Source organism: Bubalus kerabau, chromosome 17, assembly GCF_029407905.1.
Source record: "Bubalus kerabau isolate K-KA32 ecotype Philippines breed swamp buffalo chromosome 17, PCC_UOA_SB_1v2, whole genome shotgun sequence".
Taxonomy (NCBI): Eukaryota; Metazoa; Chordata; class Mammalia; order Artiodactyla; family Bovidae; genus Bubalus; species Bubalus kerabau.
Genome location: NC_073640.1, coordinates 13,112,284 through 13,132,408, shown reverse-complemented (window position 1 = coordinate 13,132,408; position 20,125 = coordinate 13,112,284). Strand labels below are relative to the sequence as shown.

The window sequence follows — 20,125 nt, the reverse complement described above, 5'->3', positions numbered from 1 at the left end:
CAAGCTATTAGTGAAGCGGGGAGTGAATCAATACGTTTAGGGAGCATGCTGATGAGAGCAGTGCTCGAGATGGAGTGGGCATAGAGCGAGCACCGAGGAGGGGCAACTCCGCCAGCTTGGGAAGTCAGACGTCACCTGGAACCCAGTCAGACACAGGGAAGCGGAATCTGAGTTTTGAAGGACAAGCAGGGGTTGGCTGGATGGCAAATGAGGAAGCTCGTCATCACTTGGCATTCCAGGTGACGGTGGGACAACAGCACAGAGCCTATGATTTCACATGAGGGCAGGTGGTAAGTCCCCGGGGCATGGAGTGGACACGGGGAAGTGGGCAGTGGAGACATCAGAGATGTGGGCAAGGGTATTGTGGGATGAGACACAAGGAAATGGGGACATTTGCAGGTCTAAGTTTCCTCCTCTGGGATCTTACTTCTGGAACTGATATACAAGGAGCCAGACAGGTGAGAAATGATGAATGTGAAAATTCTGAGCAGGTGATTGATTACTCTGAGGGAAGAGCTTTATTATAAAATGACATTGCCGGACCTCTATCCTGCTTCATCAGACAGGAGTATAAGGGCAAGTCTCAAGCTCAGCCTGGGGCTTGCTCAGAACCCAGAAGCAGGAACTGTGTCTGGATGGAGAATATGAAAGGGAAAGAATGAAGGATGGAGCTGGAACACTGATGTTGAGTTGCAGGGGTCAGATCTAATAGTAAACATGGCCTGAAGGAGGTTCCAGACCCACAAGCATTTCGTGACTCATTTTCCTGTAAGAAGAATGAGTAAGGGTTGTTCACAAAGGGGCAGAAGTTCTCATCCCAGCAGGACACGCCTGCCCTATATGAGAGACATTCTCTATGCATTGAAGAACAAGGCAAAGAAAGAGGAAGAACAGCTTCTCCCTTCTCGGCAAAGTGTGGGTGCTGGGAGAAATGCCCACCTTTTGCTGTGAGCAGAGGTGTCAGCCATCAGTTAGGCATCTGGCATTTCTACCAGATATGGGAGTGGCACTGGGGACCTGTCAGGCCAGTAGAGATACACCTTGAGGACATCCAAGCAGGTAGCAACTTTACAGTTCAAGTCAAGAGGAGGATGAGCTCAATTCACTAGCCTTGCAGAGCTTCTCATGGCTGCTGTGAAACTCATCCAAGGCCTAGCCTTAAACAGCATGTAACAGAAATAATGAAAAAGTTACAGAATCAGAACTGGACACTGAAAGAAGAAAAATCAGGCAAGGTATACATGAAAATGAAAACTAATAAATACAGAGAAGAATAAAGCAGATAAAAGAGGGAAGAGGAGGAAGAATGGCCAGAGGGTCCCAAGCAGCTGGAAGGAATGTCGGAAAGGAGGGGAAGGTCCGTCGCCTTCACCGCCGCATGAAGACTGTCTCTCAGATGTCTCCCTGCCTTGGCCTTCCTCTCAGGGAGCTCCCGAATACTCACTGAAGCAGAGAACAGGAGATGAATTAAATGTCACCAGGTATCCTGAAAACACGGAATCATTAGTGACAAAGGAAGCATTCTTGAGGAGAGAAGGGGCCCTGTAATCAGTTCCCCAGAAAAGCTCTACAAGCAAGTGAAAAAGAGCAATGGCACAGGGATGGGAATCCCAGGGGTGGACCTCCCAACTCTGAGGCCAGGACTGTCAGGGCTGATAAAGCAGTGTGTGTCTGAAACAGAGCTGAGGGCTGGGAGAGCTCCACTGCATGGTGTCCACCAGGCATCTGGGGCCAGGGTTCTTTGAGGAGCTCAGCTTTAGCCGGAAACCAAGCAGTAAGCCTTGAGCCGGGTTTGACCTGTTTCTCTAGAGGTGACATGTCCAAGAAGGACCACTGGACCTGAAGCGTGTTGATGAACTGCAAACATGCAAAAATACCCAGACATTTGACAGGTTCAGGGCATGAGAGTGATACATAGCAGAGACTCAAAGACACTGAGAAGTAACAGGCAAAACAAGAGATTCCCTTTGCCATGGTGGCCCTATGCCACTTTCCATGTCTACCTGAGACCACTTCTCACTGGAAAGAACAGTTCCCAGCATTTACGATGGGACTCTGAGGGAACTGTGATAGGGTGAGCTTGAGACTCACAGATATACATAAGAAACTAGTGATTACCAGAGGGCAGGGGCAAGGGGAAGGGGCAACACAGGGGGAGGGGGTTAAGAGGCAGAGACTGGAAAGTGTAAATCAAACTACAAGCATATACTGTAAAACACAGGGGACACAGCGAGTATTTTATAATAACCATTAATGGAGTATACCTTTAAAAAGCATGGATTACTATATTGTACATCTGTAATTTATATAATATTATATATCAACTATATTTCTATTGGGGTCCCCTAATGGCTCAGCGGTAAAGAATCAGCCTGCAATGCAGGAGACCCAGATTCAATCCCTAGGTTGGGAAGATCCCCTGGGGGAGGGCATGGCTATCCACTCCAGTATTCTTGCCTGTGGAATCCCATGGACACAGGAGGCTGCCAGGTCACAGTCCACAGGGTTGCAAAGAGTTGGATATGACTGAAGTGACTGAGCATAGACACATAGGAACTTCAATGAAAAAAAAAATATTGTGGGATAAAAAAGAATTCCAATGGCCTCTTCAGATCAGAACTCTAGTTCTGAACTATCTCTTCAGCACCTAGAGCTCCACTGTCAACAGAGCTTCCGTGTAAAACAATAGAATAGACCCTTTACAAGGCTGGGGTTCTTAATGCCATTTTGCTTTCCTTTGAGATCAAAAGTACGGAAAGCACTTGGGCACCACTGTGAGCTCTCCAGGGTGCTGACCATGTTCTTCAGACAGATTTCGGCTCTCTAGGATCCTGGCTCTACAGCATTGCAGCTCTCCTGGATTCCAAAGTGTCACTTTAACTATTTTTATTATGCCTTTTCCCACCCTTTGGATGGGAAAGACTCCAATACTTGAGCCACTTGATGTGAAGAGATGACTCATTTGAAAAGACCCTGATGCTGGGAAAGATTGAAGGCGGGAGAAGAAGGGGACAACAGAGGATGAGATGGTTGGATGGCATCACCGACTCGATGGATATGAGTTTGAGTAAACTCCCAGAGTTGGTGATGGACAGGGAGGCCTGGCGTGCTGCAATCCACGAGGTTGCAGAGTTGGACACGACTGAGTGACTGAACTGAACTGAACCCTTTGGATATCTGAATCCCCGTCTTAGCTTGGTGCTCTGCCTTCAAACGGTTTAGTCAGAAGCAGAGCGACAGTTTCTTTTAAATAACTGTAGAACAGTGTTTTTACTGAGCTGTGAAGCCTTGTTATAGTTGAAGACACCATCGCAGCAATCACCAGGCACCATTTACTCAGCACACACTATGCACTACTAAGAAGTTTAGCTGCATTCTCTCTCGAATTTCATCATCACCTTGTATTATCAGGTATTATCACCATTTTGCAAATGAGAAAACGGAGGCTCACTGAAGGTAAACTATTCTGCTTCAGATACACTGTAGAAAAGCGATAAACATGTGCGGTGCTGAGAACAATGCCAATTAGTCTAGTAAAAACACAATACATGTTAGTTGCTGGTAGTTTTTCTTTTTATACTGTGTTGCTATTGACTTAAATATTGAGCCCCCCACAGAGAGGGATGAAAATATACTCTGATAGCTCTCCCTTTCTTCCTCCAAATATCTTTTGAAAGAGTGACAGACAAATTCGAATGGATTTTTTTTTCCAAGAGAAGAGAAAAAGAATTATCAATCAAACATGATCTATTGGTTTGGGAGTCACAGAGAGTTTGACGAGGAGACTTAAAAGGAATAGACTCTTAACTGTAGCATGAGCTTATGGATAATTATACTTCACAGCTGTTTCAATGTGCCCTTCCCCTTCTGGATTAATCTGCTCAACCCTCAGCCCTTGGAGGGAGCGACCCTGCAAACATGTATCCTTGCCCCAAGGGGCACAGCTCCCTGGGCTGGAGATGGACACACCCCAAAGGGGAACCAACTTGTAATTAAGGCTGAACCAAACATAGTTACCTTTTGGGAATTTGGAATTGAGATTCTGAGGGATGGGATATGTTTGTTGCAAGGCAAAAAGACATTGACACAGAGAAAGCCAGCCAAGTTACAATACTGGCCAAGCTCACAGGAGGAAGGCCCAGGGACCCCTGTTGCTGAGGTCCCCAGAACAGTCCCGAATCCTCCCTTACCTGAGGTCTGGTGAACTGTCTTTCTCTGGAGACCTGGGAAACCACTTGGTATTTTTATTCTCTCAGTTGATGGATTGGGTTCCTATTCCCTCCAAGCAAACGAATCTTTGCCAAAACCTATGGTCATCCTGTTGGAGAAGGCAATGGCACCCCACTCCAGTACTCTTGCATGGAAAATCCCACGGACAGAGGAGTCTGGTAGGCTGCAGTCCATGGGGTTGCGAAGAGTTGGACATGACTGAGCAACTTCCCTTTCACTTTTCACTTTCATGCATTGGAGAAGGAAATGGCAACCCACTCCAATGTTCTTGCCTGGAGAATCCCAGGAATGGGAGAGCCTGGTGGGCTGCTGTCTACAGGGTCGCACAGAGTCAGACACGACTGAAGCGACTTAGCAGCAGCAGCAGCATGGTCATCCTGTATGTTATGATAAAACTGGGCTGTGTGATTCTGTTTTCACTTCTAAGTGTCTTATTAAAGAGAAACTGCTGAGAAGGCAATGGCACCCCACTCCAGTACTCTTGCTTGGAAAATCCCATGGACGGAGGAGCCTGGTAGGCTGCAGTCCATGGGGTCGCTAAGAGTCAGACACGACAGAGAGACTTCACTTTCACTTTTCACTTTCATGCATTGGAGAAGGAAATGGCAACCCACTCCAGTGTTCTTGCCTGGAGAATCCCAGGGACGGAGGAGCCTGGTGGGCTGCCATAGTCTATGGGGTCGCACAGAGTCAGACACGACTGAAGCAACTTAGCAGCAGCAGCTGCATATTTGCTGGTGGAAGATGTCAGTCTTGGAGACCACCAGAGAAATGAGAGAAAGTAGACTGTGTCTGATAGAGGCTCAGGGGGTGTGACTATGTTTCTACATATTTGAAGTGCTACCCATCTGGCTGCAATGCAAATTTTAACATTGTAGCTTTGGGGTAAAGAGTAGGGACCAAGGATAGGAGTAACAGGGAAGATTTCAACTTGGTTGGAGCTATGAATAGAACAGAGTCTAAGCTACAAGTTGGGAGGAACTTTGTGTATCTTGTTACTGTCGTTGCTCAATTCCTCACCCAGGGAGTAGCACGGAGAAGCCACTCAGTATCTATTTTCATATAAATAATTACAGAGGTGAAAATGTGTGAAAGTGAAATTGTTAGTCACTCTGTTGTTTTGACTCTTTGCCTAGACTGCAGCCCAGGAGGCTCCTTTGTCCATGGAATTCTCCAGGCAAGAATACTGGAGTGGGTTGCCATTCCTTTTTCCAGGGGGATCTTCCCGACCCAGGGATCGAACCCAGGTCTCCAGCATTGCAGGCAGATTCTTTACTGTCTGAGCCACCAGGGAAGCAGGTAGCAGGCTCCATTCAAGGAGATGGGGTATCATTGGAACTTGAACAGATGAGGGTTTCATGAGCTCAAAACCCTTTCCAACCCTAAGGTCCAAAGTTTCTACTGTCATTGTGGAAGGTAATAGATAATGTGGCTCCCATCATTTGAGTAACCAACATGTATACCAGTCAGTTGTTTGATCTACTTTAATATTTAGATTTTATTTAAAAAGAGTCCCAGTTAGAGAGTTTGGAGAGGTGCAAAGCATTAAGTTTTGAGAAAATGCTGTGAACTGAACCACTTTGGTTCAAAACCTTGTTCTCTATGACAAGAGGAAATTTGCTTACCTCATCTGTGCTTCTCATCTGGAAAATGGATGTAGTTCGGGTGCCTACACCTCAGGGTTTTGCTTTTAAAAATAGAGATGAAATAAAATAACATATATAAGGAGACCAGAACAGTGACTAGCCCAAAGTAATAACTCAACAACATTATTACTAGCTATCATTAGCTATAGAATTGCTTCACTAACTTTTTAGGCTGAAATCTTTGCATTTATCTCTCTTCACACTGTCTTCCTAGTTCCATGCAATGCTTCAGGATCAAAATAGTGGTATTTAGAACAAGTGATGGTAACCCACTCCAGTACTCTCGCCTGGAAAATCCCGTGGACGGAGGACCCTGGTAGGCTGCAGTCCATGGGGTCGCTAAGAGTCGGACACAACTGAGCGACTTCACTTTCACTTTTCACTTTCATGCATCGGAGAAGGAAATGGCAATCCACTCCAGTGTTCTTGCCTGGAGAATCCCAGAGACGGGGGAACCTGGTGGGTTGCCGTCTATGGGGTTGCACAGAGTCGGACACGACTGAAGCGACTTAGCAGCAGCAGCAGAACAAGTGAAGAGGTGTTCCCTCATGCTCCTGGAGAGGGCTTCTCTGAAGCTTCTCTGTGGCTTCCAGCATGGCCTATTTATGAGATGCTGACCCCACGTGGCAGGCAAGCATATGGTTCTCTACTGTGTTGGACACTGACCCTTCTGAGCTGTTGCTGTAGATACTGACATTACTGCAGGCGCTGGACTCCAGACACCTACATGTGGAGCATGACTAGAGACCTCATTTTCTCATTTACCACATGGGTGATTATTTAAAGATTACCCTGCCCAGAGTGATTTCTCTTTTGCTCTCATTAAATCATATCAAGGGCCCACATCACTCACTTTAAGCCTAGGTATTTCAATAAAGTTGAAATGATGCCAACTAAATTTACTCAACTACAAATGCTCAATAAAGGCAATTTGGCTTTGGAAAAAAAAAGAAGTTTCACTTGGGTTCATAAATGTGACACGCAGCCTCAGCTTACTCTCCAATGGGATGCCGATTTAAAATGTAAATTATTTAAATTGCCCCAGACCTGTGCCCACGTTTCTTATTCTAAGGCAGTGACACATACATTACAAATACATTATTCATGTGTTAGGCACCCATTATACACACATCGATGCTGCCAAAGGCATAACCAGTCAGGAAAGGCTATTGCATATTACAGACAAATCTAGATACTCTCAAATCCCCCCTTTTCTTGCCTTCAAGCTCTGTTTGAAAGGAAATATCCTTCACAGATATTACCTATGTCCCCGACTACCACAGATGCGTGCGCTCCTTGGAGGGGTCTCTTTGAAAGCATTGGCTCTGCTAACTGCTGCAGCCTGTTAGTATATCCAGATACAATTTTGTGACCCTCACCTATGACTTTCCAATACTCTGCAAGGCAACGTGGGTTCACTCTGATATCCTAAAGGGCTTGCAGAAAGCAAACACGATGGCTCAGAATGCTCATCCCTTCAATAAGAGGTGATTTATTATGCTCACCTAGAAGGATTCTTGTCGCTGTGTGAACGCTCACGTGCATCAGGAAGAAATGACTCCTGCAGACTGTGAGAGCATCAGTAGGCAGACGCCAGGACATACCTTTTGCTAAAAAGTTCCCTGGCATCAGCTGGTACTTTGTCCATCTGCCAATTGCTCAAATATGGAGTGAGCTGTGGGGAGTCCCATGCCAAGCTTGCCCCCCTGCTGGATAAATTGCTGAAGTCAGGGCCAAGTGGTTTTCTTGATGGCTGTTAGGATATCCAGATTCAAAGTGGTTTTCTTGAAGTTGTGGAAGTATGGTGCTCTCCATGTCCCTTGATTTGTAAGAAATGCTCAGAATGGGAGAGGCAGGAGAGTGTGCTGATGATGGACTCAAGCCCTGGATTCAGATTGTGGCTGAGCCACGTACGGCTCTATGACTCCTTCAGTGGGAGTGTAATTGACCTACCGCATTATGTTAGGTCCAGCCTCATACATAGTGATTCGGTATTTCTGTACATTATAAAAATGATCATCAAGATAAGTCTTACCACCTGTCATCATACCAAGTTATTGCAATATTATCGACTATATTCCCTACATTGTACACTTCATCTCTGTGACTCATTTGTTTTGTAATGGAAGCTAGTGTCTCATGCTCTCCCTAAATCTCCCTACTTCACTCATCTTCCCATCTCCCTCCCCTCTGGCATCGCTTGTTTGTTTTCTGTATTTGTGAGTCTGTTTCTGTTTGGTTAAGTCTTTCCATTTGTTTTCCTTTTTGGACTGCACATCTAAGTGATACCATATGGTATTTGTCTTTCTTGGTCTGATATTGCATGTAGCGTAATACCCTCCAGGTCTATCCACATTGTCACAAGTGGCAATATTTTATTCTTTTTAATGACCAAATAATATTCCACTGTGTATGTATACATGTATGTATGTACACACACATGCACACACACATTCTTTGTCCATTCACCTTTTGATGGACACTTAGGCTGTTTCCATATCTTGGCTATCGTAAATAACATTGCAAGGAACACAGAGGTGCGGGTATCTTTTTGAGTTTGTGTTTTTGTTTTCTTTAGAAAATTACCCAGAAATGGAATTGCTGGACTGTACAGCATTTCTATTTTTAAATTTTGGAGGAGCCTCCATACCTCCACAGTGGTTATAGCAATTTACATCCCCACCAACAGGGCACAAGGGTTCCCGTTTCTTCACACCCTTGCCAACACTTATTTGCTATCTTTTTGGATAATGGCCATTTGACAAGTGTGAGACAGTACCACACTGCGGTTTTGATTTGCATTTCTCTGATGATTAGTGATGTTGAACATCTTTTCATGTGTCTGGTGGCCATTTGAGTGTCTTTTTTGTGGGTCCTCTGCACATTTATTAATTGGGTTGTTTGGTGTTTTTTTTTTTCTGATGTTGTGTTGTATGCGTTCTTTTCATACTTTGGATATTGATCAGTTATTGTAAGCGGATGCTGCAACTTATCAAAAGCTTTTTCTGAATATACTGAGGTGACTGTATGATTTTTATTCCTCAGTTTGTCAATGTGGTGTATCATGCCGACTGATTTGTGGACAGAAGCACCCAGGTGTCCTGGAGGCTCATCTCTCCAGTGCAGGACCCCTGGGCTGGGGACCCAAATGTGGGGCTCAGAGCCCACACTCTTTCAGGAGAACCTCTATGATTGTGATCACCTTCTCTTCTGTGGGTCACCTACCTGGCAGTGTGGGCTCAACTATACCATGTCTCTACCCCTCCTACCCATCTCATGGCGATTCCTTCTTTATACCTTTAGTTGTGGAAAATCTTTTCTTCTAGTTTTCAGGTCATTCTTATCAATAGTTGACCTGTAAATAGCTGTAATTTTGGTGTGCTTGTGGAAGGAGGTGAACTCAGGGTTTTCCCACCCCACCATTTTAGTCACCCACAATGACTATGCAACTTTGGACAATTTATTTGACCCCTCCAAGCTTCGATTTTATTGTTTTTATTTGGATGAGAGGGTGCATGTAAAGCACTTTGCCTCCTGCTTGGTACACAGTGCTCAGTATGTCTGCTCATGGTTGTGATGACCGTAGCGAGCTTCTTCATCTCAAGGTGCCTCTTCCCTAGTCTTTGTCTCCTCCTCTCCTTTCCTGACAGTGATTCTGAGGAACCTCCCTTTCCACTAAAACCAGGAGGAAGGATTTTGAGAGCTAGCTTACTTGAAAGCCCAGGAAGTCTTTATCACAATAATAATTAAAAATTATAATTTATCTGACTTGATGCCAGACTCAAATTGTCTCCAAACCCCTCATAATGGTTAACTTTGAACAGTGCTGCAGGCAGAAAGAAAATGAAAAACCGAAACTTTTGTACTGCACCTACATAATTTTTTCCATTACATCTCTTTGTAATTACATTTAAAATTAATATTGTCCACAGGTTGAATTACTGAGACTGGTAGGGAAAAGTTAAAACATTTCAGGTGCTAATCTTGCTTCTCCAGGCTTTGGCTCTGCCTGCCTCTGGTAAGCCCATGGTTCCAAAATTATTTTTCATTGAAGAAACATAAAGAGATGATACAAACAGTAGAATATCTGTGCATGGGTATTTTATGTAAAGTGCTTAGAATGGCAAATATTTTACTTTCTGGGGTTGGGAGCTGAGAGGACATGCAAGGTTAGCCAGCCTGCTATATTCTGCTTAAAATCGGTGATAAGAACACCTGTTCTGATGGACTTGGGGACAACATCCCTAAAGTAGACTGCTGTTCTCAAAATGTCAGAAAAGTTTCAAGTAGACTTGGGCTTATCAACGGGTTTTTTACACCTATGCTAAGCTTCTTACATCATGCTTTAACTATGCATCTGGAAATCACTCTTCTAAAAGCACACGATTCAGCCAGCTATGAGTGCTCACGCAAATCTTTGGCTTTTGCAATGAACGTGGAATCAGAGAGATTACCACTTTTAAATCTAAGCACCAGCAAAGTTTGAAATCCATGTGAAAAGATGTGTTCTAGGATAGCGCTTCTCAAATTTTGATGTGGGTGTGAATCACCTGGAGGATCCTGTCAAAGTGCAGATTGTGACTCAGAAGGTCTGGGGCAGGCAGGGTCTGAGATGGTGAATTCCTGCCAATCCTCCGGGTACTCTCCATCCTGCTGCCCATGGACTCTACTTTGAATGACAAGGTTCTGGGATACACGTGGGTCTGCTCCTGGGCTTGAGCTCCCTGTGCACACCATGGTGGCCTTCCACCTTGTAGAGGGACTAGCACCTGTGCCGCAGTGAATGACTGCTTCTCCTTCAGGCTGCCTGACTACTTGGGATGGCAAAGGGCCCGAGTCGCACTGATTATAAGACGGCCACGAGGGGCTGCACTCAGGAGACCTTGGCTTGTCCTTGTACCCAATAGCTCAGGTTTGCAGGGTCCTGCCATCTTGGGACATGAACGTTCTCAGGAAGAAGTGCCCCCTCTCATGAGAGCTAGTCTGACATTTTCCTCCTCTACTTTCCCATCACCTTCTTATCTCTGCTTCCATCACCATTTAAAGCCCCCTCTAACGCCTCCATTAAAATTTTGTTCTTATCTCTTCTTCAGTCTCATTTTTGTTTGACTTGCTGTGCCCTGCCATTGAGTCTCCCTTTCTCTCGGGATCCCATGATTCACAGGTTGAGTTTAGCTTTTTTACTCTCCTTGGGTTTTTACCTTTTTCCCCAGTGTCCACAGCTTCCTTTCTTCTCTACCCAAGACTTTCACATATTATTTCTACACTCAGGTTTAGAAAGATCTGGGAAGCAAGAGGCAAATGGGAGTGGCACTGTTACACTGCGGCTGCTAAGTCGCTTCAGTCGTGTCCGACTCTGTGTGACCCCAGAGACGGCAGCCCACCAGGCGCCCCCGTCCCTGGGATTCTCCAGGCAAGAACACTGGAGTGGGCTGCCATTTCCTTCTCCAATGCAGGAAAGTGAGAAGTGAAAGTGAAGTCGCTCAGTTGTGTCCGACTCCTAGCGATCCCATGGACTGCAGCCTACCAGGCTTCTCCGTCCATGGGATTTTCCAGGCAAGAGTACTGGAGTGGGGTGCCATTGCCTTCTCTGTATCTAAATCTATAGCCTCCTAAAATGATTACACCCTTTTACCCAGTCCTTCCACTTCTAGGCATTTATTAAGAAAACAGGCATAGACACAGAAAAGATAACCTGTATCAGATGTCCAGTGCAGAATTGTTTATAAGAGCAAAAAATTGTCTAAACTGGTGGTTAAGCAAATGGCGGTATATCAAAACTACAGATATTATTTTGGCATTAAAGGTGAAAATACTCATCAAAGTTAAGTGAAGTAAGACAATGACACCAAAGCACATATTAAAATTTCAATGTTATTAAGATATGCAAGTAAAGAACTAACAAGAAACATGCCCAGTTAGTACCAGTAATAGTTTCCTTTGGTTGATGGAATTATAGATGTTATTTTTATAACTTTTATATTTCCTATGTTTTCCACACTAGAACTGTTTTATTTAAAAAATCTTAATATTTAGGAAAATACCTTAAATATAAAAATGGTTTACTTTATAAATTTAGATAACAGATCCCACTCACAGATAATGTAACTATTTGAATATTAGGGCAGCTTTGTACTCACATTAGAGTTTCCACTGAATATTGTAGAATACTAAAGCGAATAGCTGTAATAAATGTTCCTTCAGCAAAAATGTTTACACACAATCATAGGCTTTCAGACAAGGAACTGGGATATCATCTGCCTGCATCTTTTCCCTAAATATAGTAATGACTTTTGCCAAATTCTCACATTCTTTCTCTAGTGACAAATTCATTTAAGATGCAATTCCTCAACTGGCTAGCAAACCAGCTTGACTATTTTTGGCATAATTACAGATAATTAGGCAGCGTCTCAGAGTAATGTGACTTTCCACCACTGTAAAGAAAGTAATTTGCACTTTCAGCGTGAGTCTCTTCTGTCTCTGTGTTCTGCAGTATCAACATTTTGCCTTTCCCCTATTAGTTAATGCCTGACTTGGGGGGCTGAGGGCTGCGCCAGGGTGATGTCTTGCGGAAGGATTTATTATGAAAGGATCAAGCAATTAGAACATCCTTTGCAGTAACAGAGTTCCAGCAGTCGTTGGATAGGCTACACACTTGAGAGACATTTCCTTGACCATATGCCTTTAGACACAGGCAACTGTGCCTTTCTCTGTACAAAGAGTCCCCAAGGAAATGAGTCCAGCCAGGTCCCATGGTTCCCTTCTAGATTACAGTCAGGGTACCCAGAACCCCAGAACTTCCACTCAATTCTTGGATGATGTCGTGTCATTTATCCCATAGAGGAGGCTCATGGAGTTGTCAAATTATTTTTCTAGAATTCTCTTGGAATTAATTTATTATCTATCCAATCATTCTTCCATTCCTTATGTCATACATTTAACCTGCCCATCTGTAAACTCACTTATCTACCCATTCATCCACCTATCCATTTGCCCATCCACCTATTCATCCATTTTTTTCTTTTCTGACTAACATTAAGTAATTATGCACCAGGAACCATATTAGTCACTGATGAAGATGTTATGGTTCCCTGACTTGATGTCCTCATAGTCTAGGAGGTGAGATGGGTACACAGATGCTGCAAAGTGATGAAAAATGAAAGAACAGAAAGGGAGTTGATATGATTTCACCAAAGGAGTGGTCGTTGTTTTAGTTGCTAAGTCATGTCCGACTCTTTGCAACCCCATGGACTGTAGCCCACCAGCCTCCTCTGTCCATGGGATTTCCCAGGCAAGAATACTGGAGTATTGGAGTGGGTTGTTGTTTACTTTTCTAGGGGATCTTCCCGACCCAGGGATCGAACCCATGTCTCTTGCATTGGCAATGGAGGGATCAGAAAAGGCTCCCTGGATGATGTCTTAAAGAATGAGAACATTTTGCCAGGTAGAGGAGAGAAGGATGCAAGTCCAAGCTGAATGAATATACAAGCAAAGACATGGAAACATGAAGATACAAGGAAGATATGTGGGAAGATGAGAAACAGCACCAGGAGTGTGCACTGAAATGAGGAGTCCTTGAGGCTGGGGAATTTGTAAGAAGGCAGTTGTAACTGTATTATAGCATATCTCATGGTCAAAACCATTTGTTCACTTGATTGGTTTAAAGCAAGGTTGAGACATGACATAATTTATGTTAAAAGGAATGATGGGCAGGTATGAGGCATAGACTGGAGGTGGATTCATTCACCAGCAAGTGGGAGGGACAAGGGGCACATAAGAGATGTTTTCCTGGAGTAGAAGGTTGAATGAACAGGACCTGGTCGGGCAAGGAGAAGGAGAAATTTAAGGCAACTCAAAGATTTCTAACTTGGGAGTTGGGTTTACCATCAGTGGAAATGGAGAATCCCGGAAGTGAAATAGGCTAAGCATGGTCACTTCCATCTCATTCACTATTTCACTTATTTATGGGATGTTCAGGGACTGTCCACCATGCATCAGCCACAAAGCCTACATCCGTGAACAAGATGGACATGGCTCTGTCTCATGGAACTTTCTGTCTCATTTTCACAAGTAAAACAGCTATTCCTCCATCAGAAGGACTGCTATCTTCTTCCTTCCTGATGGGCCCACAGCTGGAATCCCCAGGGACTTCTCCCCAGACCAGTCTGCATGCCTGGGCCAGCTCCTCCATTAAGGGCAGAACTTGCCAGCTGATGAACTGCTTGGCAATTGACCTCCTATCGGTCAATCCTCTGTCACTAAGACGCTGCCGTCAGCAGTGTTCAATCACCAGATGTCACTGATGGCTCCCTACTGCACGTGACTGTGAAACTGCGTCACTCCTCAGACAAGGATTAAGTCATCCAAGCAGATGCTCGGAGGCTTTGCCAAGAGTGCTGACAACTTGACAGCTTCCATCTTTCCCTGCCCCTGGGATGAAAGAGGTTCTTTAGGGGACACGATGTTTCTAGTTTTCCCTGGCTTGAAGCTCCTGCTAGACAGCTGACCAAGAGATGTGACAGGTGCTCTGTGTCTCGGTCAAACACTCGGGTTTCAGCGATACTGGAGCCCAGTGTGCTTGGCTGCTTGGCAGAACACGTTTCCTGGAAGAGCATTCTGTGTTCTAAAGTTGTGAATCCTGCAAAGTCAGAACAATGAGCTGTGACCTTCATTCTAGAAACGGAGTCCCCAATCTCCAGGATCTAAAGCCTGATCATCTGAGGTGAATCTGATGTAATAATAACAGAAACAAAGAGCCCGATAAGTGTAATGCCCTTGAATCATCCCCAAACCACTCCCCCTACTCAGTCCGTGGAAAAATTGTCTTCCACGAAACTGGCCCCTGGCACCAAAAAGGTTGGAGGCCACTGGTCTAGAAGGCACGAGTGTTTCCAACCTGGGGCAGCTGGTGCTAATTAATTAGTGTTTTCTGCTTGGTCAGCTAAGTCTCCATTTGGTACAAATGACCCTGATCATATCAGCAAGCCAGCAGGGAAGACAGACACACAGAGTTAAAACCAACCTTAGATGTTCCCCTCTCTTTCCCTTGGTGCCTCCAACAGTGACAGATACTTTGATGACGGGAACAAGCTTTCAGAGCCCTCCTCCTTCCACTTCTCCTCTAAAGGATTATGGAGAACGCCTCTTTCTTCAGTTGATGGGTTTAGCTTTGCCTTTTTCTTATTGGAAATTCAGTGTGGTAGTTGTTTCACTAACTTGATTTCTCATGCTGTGCAGACTTTTGTGTTTGTTTCTGAATGTGGACGAGTGTGATGTGAGGGGTAAAGCTGTAGTCACAGTGCTGTGGAGGGGGTGGTACTCCATGCTGGGATATCATCACCAGCCAGACTGGGGACCCCAGAGGGGGACGCTCGAGGGCACAAGCTGCCAGAGCATATGGCAACTGCCACGCAGAGGGCTGCCTTGGGGTTCATGTTATTCTCCTGTGTCCCCCACCATGAGGCTGCTCAGCTTGCACACAACTTCATCCATTCAAAATGCTGACATAGTACTTACCTCTGAAATGCCTATTTTTTTTTTTGCCTATTTTAAAATACGTGCTCTGCACAGAGAAAGCAAGAGGGATGGGGTGAAGGAGGGATGGAGAGTCTGCAGAGGGGGGCTGTTCCTGGGACTGACTTTTGGGCACGCCCGCAGGCTCTCACAGCTTAGACCCGAGGACTCCATCACCCTGTGTCTGCGTCTGTGTCCTTCCCTCCAAGGTGCTGTCCTGAGAGCTTAGAGAGCAGTTAACGGCATGTGAACAGAGGGCAAGCTTGGCTTTCCCGGGTCACTCAGCCTCTTCCTGCTCCTGCAAGCTCTCAGAGTGGTTCTTGATCTGCCAGCTGCTGACAAGCACTCAGCCAGACGGGAAAGGGAACTATGCAGATGGAGGCGTGCTGGCGGAGGCGAATCTCACTCTTCCTTAGTTTCCTTAAGGAGAAAAATGACGCACGAGGAGGCAAATAAAATCCTCAGGTGAAAATGCTATTGAAGTGCTTGTTACCCTTGTCTGTTCGCTACAACAATGGTAGTAAAGCCCTTAGAATGAAAGGGCTGGGGGTTTCTCTTCAAGGCAGAAGGAAAGAGTGAATGGACATTGGAGGGTAGAGCTTGGGGAGGTGGGACTCAGGAGTAGGGTCACTCAGGAGTAGGACAGGCACCAACAGGGTGGAGAGGCTGCTTTCCTAGAACTGGTGAACAGTTGGAAAGAAAATAAGCTCTCTCCATGCTTGGATGTTTCCAAAATGCCTCAAAAACCCACTCATGGTCTTTACTCACCCCACACTCCCCCATAAAAGAACTGGGTCTTCAAGGTCTCCAGTTCTCAGAGAATGGCATGACCCTTCACCTTGTTAGACAAGATCTGAGAGTCATCTCTGACACTGTGCCTTGCATCTAAAGCAGAGTATCTCAGTCTCAATACTATTGACACTTGGGACCAGGTAAGTCTTTGCTGTTGGGGATGGGGCTGTCCTGTGCCTGGTGGGATATTCAGCAGCATCCCTGGTGGCCTATTAGGTGCCAATAGCACACCCTCAGGGCTTCCCAGGTGGCTCAGCAGTAAAGAACCTGCCACCAATGCAGGAGATACAGGAGATGCGGGTTCAATCCCTGGGTCTGGAAGATCCCCTGGAGGAAGAAATGGCAACCCACTCCAGTATTCTTGCCTGGGGAATTCCATGGACAGAGGAGCCTAGCAGGCTACAGTTTTTGGGGTCTCAAAAAGTGGGACGTGAATGAGCGACTAAACAAGAAGAAGCACACCCTTCCCCCAAACTCTGTGCTTTGCTCCCCACTAGATGCTACCACGGAAGTCTCCAGACATTGCCAGATATCCCCACATTGTCCCTCGTTTAGAACCACCGATCTGAAGCAAACCACCGTCAGGTTCTGTCTAGTTTATCTTCTAGGTCTGCCTACCTCTCCCCACCCTGCACTCTCATTACTAGGTTTAAGTGGTGGTTACCTCCCACCTGGACACCTGCTCAGCAAGTCTTCACAAGCCCCCCCTGCCTCCTCCAACCCACTTTCCAGACAGCAGCCCAGTTGATGATTCCAGAGTCAACTCTGCTCACATCATCTTCCCATACAAAACCTATGGTGGCTTTCCCATTCTCTAAGGATGTGGGTGAAGATTCCTAACAGAGGTTAAAGGATCCAGCCATATGTGGAGAAAAGGGAGCGCTCCTACACTGTTGGTGGGAATGTAAACTGGTGCAGCCATTATGAAGAACAGTCTGGAGGTTCCTCAAAAAACTAAAACTAGAACTACCATATGATCCTGCAATCCCACTCTTGGAGATATGTAAGAAAACAATGAAAACTCTAATGCAAAAAGATGCGTACATCCCAGTGTTCCTGGCAGCACTGTTTACAACAGTCAAGACTGGAAACAGCTTAAATGTCCATCGACAGAGGAATAAAGAAGCTGTGGTATATATACAGTGGGATACTATTCATCCACAAAAAACAATGAAATAATGCCATTTGTAGCAACATGGATGGACTTAAAGATCACACCAAGTGAAGTAAGTCAGACAGAAAAACAGAAATGTCACACAACATCACTTTAGATATGTGGAATCTAAAAATAATGATACAAATGTAATTATTTATAAAACAGACTCACAGATATAGAAAACAAACTTATGAATACGAAAGGGGAAAGAAGCCAGAGGGATAAATTGGGGATTTGGGATTAACAGACACACTACTCTATATAAAATAGATGAACCACAAGGACCTACTATTAGCACAGGGAACTATAGTCAGTATCTTGTAATGATTGATAGTGGAAAAGAATCTGAAAGAGAAAACACACCCATGACTGAGTCACATTTCTGTACCCATGACGCACTGTAAATCAATTTAAAAAAGAAAAAGGAAAGAATCTAGCATGGCCTGCTTTGCCACTTGCCTCACAGCATTCTCCTCCCACCATCAGCTCCTGCTGCCCGTGAAAGGTCCTTCCTGCCCTATGTTCCCCCCAGCTACACATCCTTATTCCTGCTTCACCCACTTCAGTCTTTGGGATCAAGACTCCAAAATTACTTCTCTGGGGTCTCAAGCTTCCCAGACCCCTCCATGTCAGGGATCCTAGTTAGACACTCTTAAAGCAAAGCACATCGTTCCTTCTTAGCTTTCATTACGGTTCATAACTCCACACTGCTCTGTGCCCCATCTGATTGACGCTTCCCTCTCTCACTAGACTCTGAGTTCCATGAGTTGCAGGGACCATGTAGGTTATCATGCTTCAGCCTACCCCGGGCACCTAGCACAGTGCCCGGCACCTAAACCTTTGCTGAAGGGATGGAAATATGTGGAGATGGCCTGATGGGTTAAAATCCAAGCCAATGGTGGTCCCTGAACTTGAAACCAGGGCTTCTCAGGACCAGAAATGTTCCTTCCATTCACTACTGTTGTTTTACCTTCATGCATTTCTTCATTTCACAAGTCTTTCCTGAGAACCTACTATGTGCCAGCTGCAGACTGACACTAATTATTTCAGGCCAGATAGGCTCGGCCGTGGTGATGCAGTGTGTTCCCGTCTAGCAGTAGAGACAGACATCAACCCTGGGAGCACGGTGGAAGGGGCAGTGCGGATGCGCACAGGCTGGTGTGTGCTCTGAGGCCATGGAACGGAAGCCACCACAGCTTCTCCTCCACGTCATTGCTTTTTCAGACGAAGCAGAAAAGGACAGCTTTATTGCTTTGCCAGGCCAACGGAGACACTCCAGGCTTCTGCCTCAAAACACTATGTGTCTGACCACGTCATTGCTTCTTACTTTAACTACCCAGGAAGTGGGAGTTGAGTTTCTTTGAGAAAAGACAGGGAGGCATAGTATAAAACAGGAGTCAACCTAGATGTCATTGATTTGCAGAAATGGCACCAATCTGAAGATGTTATTTGGCATTTATATTGTTGTTCCCTCAGTCGTGTCCAGCTCTTTGTGACCCCATGGACTGCAGCACACCAGGCTTCTCTGTCCTTCACCATCTCCATGAGTCAAACTCATGTCCATTGGGTCACTGATGCTCCAACCATCTCATCTCATGGCATTTATATTGCACTCCCTAAACGGATTTCCAAATGTTTGTTTTCAGAATGCCTTGAACTCAGAGAAATAAGGCACAATAGCATTTCTTTTTACTTGGTTAAAAAAAAAACCAGTGGCATGGCCAACAGATGAATAACTGGTACAGTTGGAAATAAAGCTTTAAGTTAAGTTAGGTCAGTTGAGCAGTCATCTGTGGCCACTTGCTACCTGCAGATTCACTGTGAGGTGATGAGGATGCCAAAGTTCTGGGGCTACTAAGACAAAGAAAACAAAAGTCTTGTCCTCTGGGAGTTTACAGCTTCCAAGAGGAAAGGAGCCACATGTATCTCTGCATGGATGTAAAACTGTTATTGTGGGAGTATAAGTGCTTCTGTCTCATTATTCAGGCGTCAGTCCAAACCTCACCTCCAAGAGACTTTCTCTGATCACCTTGACCTCACCCTCTCTGCCAGCTACCTCCTCTCTCGTTACTTCACATTAATTTCCTCATAGCACCTGTCTTTTTCTGAATTCCATAGTTTATGTTTTATTTATACTGATTCCCCAGCTAGAATGTAAGCTCTACACGATCTGGCTCCCCTCCACACTCTAGAGCCTAAAACAGCATCTTAGGTGGTTGGCACTGAATGAATGAATGGATGGATGGATGGATGGATGGATGGATGGATAGATAGATGAATATTCTGAGGGAAGGCCAGTCAATCCTCCCTTGGGAGGTTGAAGAAAGCTGCACAAGAGAGGTGGTATTTGAACTGGGTCTTGAAGTAGGAGTTCCTTGGGTGGATGAGAAGGGGATCATTAGACATAAATATTTTCACATTTGGAGGTGGCGGGAAGAGGGAAGGTAGACTCGAAATGATGGTGGGACAGGAAGCATGGCAGGTTGTGAAAGGGTGTGAAGGCCACACTCCCAGAAAGGAGACTTCCCCCTCTCGGGATGCTGCAGATAATGAGACTTTTTAAGCACAAGAAAGGTGGGGCCAGATCTCTAATCCACAAATCTTCCTCCAGTGGCCCAAAAAAATGAGGCTGGTTACTGAGAAAATTAATGAATCTTTCCCAGGAGAGAGGAACAGAATTTGTAAGCATCTAATTGAGGACATCCACAAAACAATTTTTTTTTTTTTTTTGGTCTTTGCTGACATCAGATATCCTTTAAAATCCCCCAGCTCCCACTGTAAAGTTGTC

At 45.1% G+C, this 20,125-nt stretch overlaps 1 protein-coding gene and 1 long non-coding RNA gene across 5 annotated transcripts in view; both read right to left on the bottom strand.

Moving 5' to 3' along the window:
* The window catches only part of CDH13 (cadherin 13), a 1,017,465-nt gene that overhangs the window by 169,213 nt on the left and 828,127 nt on the right, over positions 1-20,125 (bottom strand). The gene's annotated exons all lie outside the window — the stretch shown is intronic.
* Positions 393-17,055, bottom strand: LOC129630829 (uncharacterized). Its single transcript, XR_008703768.1, has 3 exons — positions 14,899-17,055; positions 5,856-5,917; positions 393-1,443 (listed from the first exon to the last, which is right to left on the bottom strand). It is a non-coding gene; the product is annotated as an uncharacterized LOC129630829 (long non-coding RNA).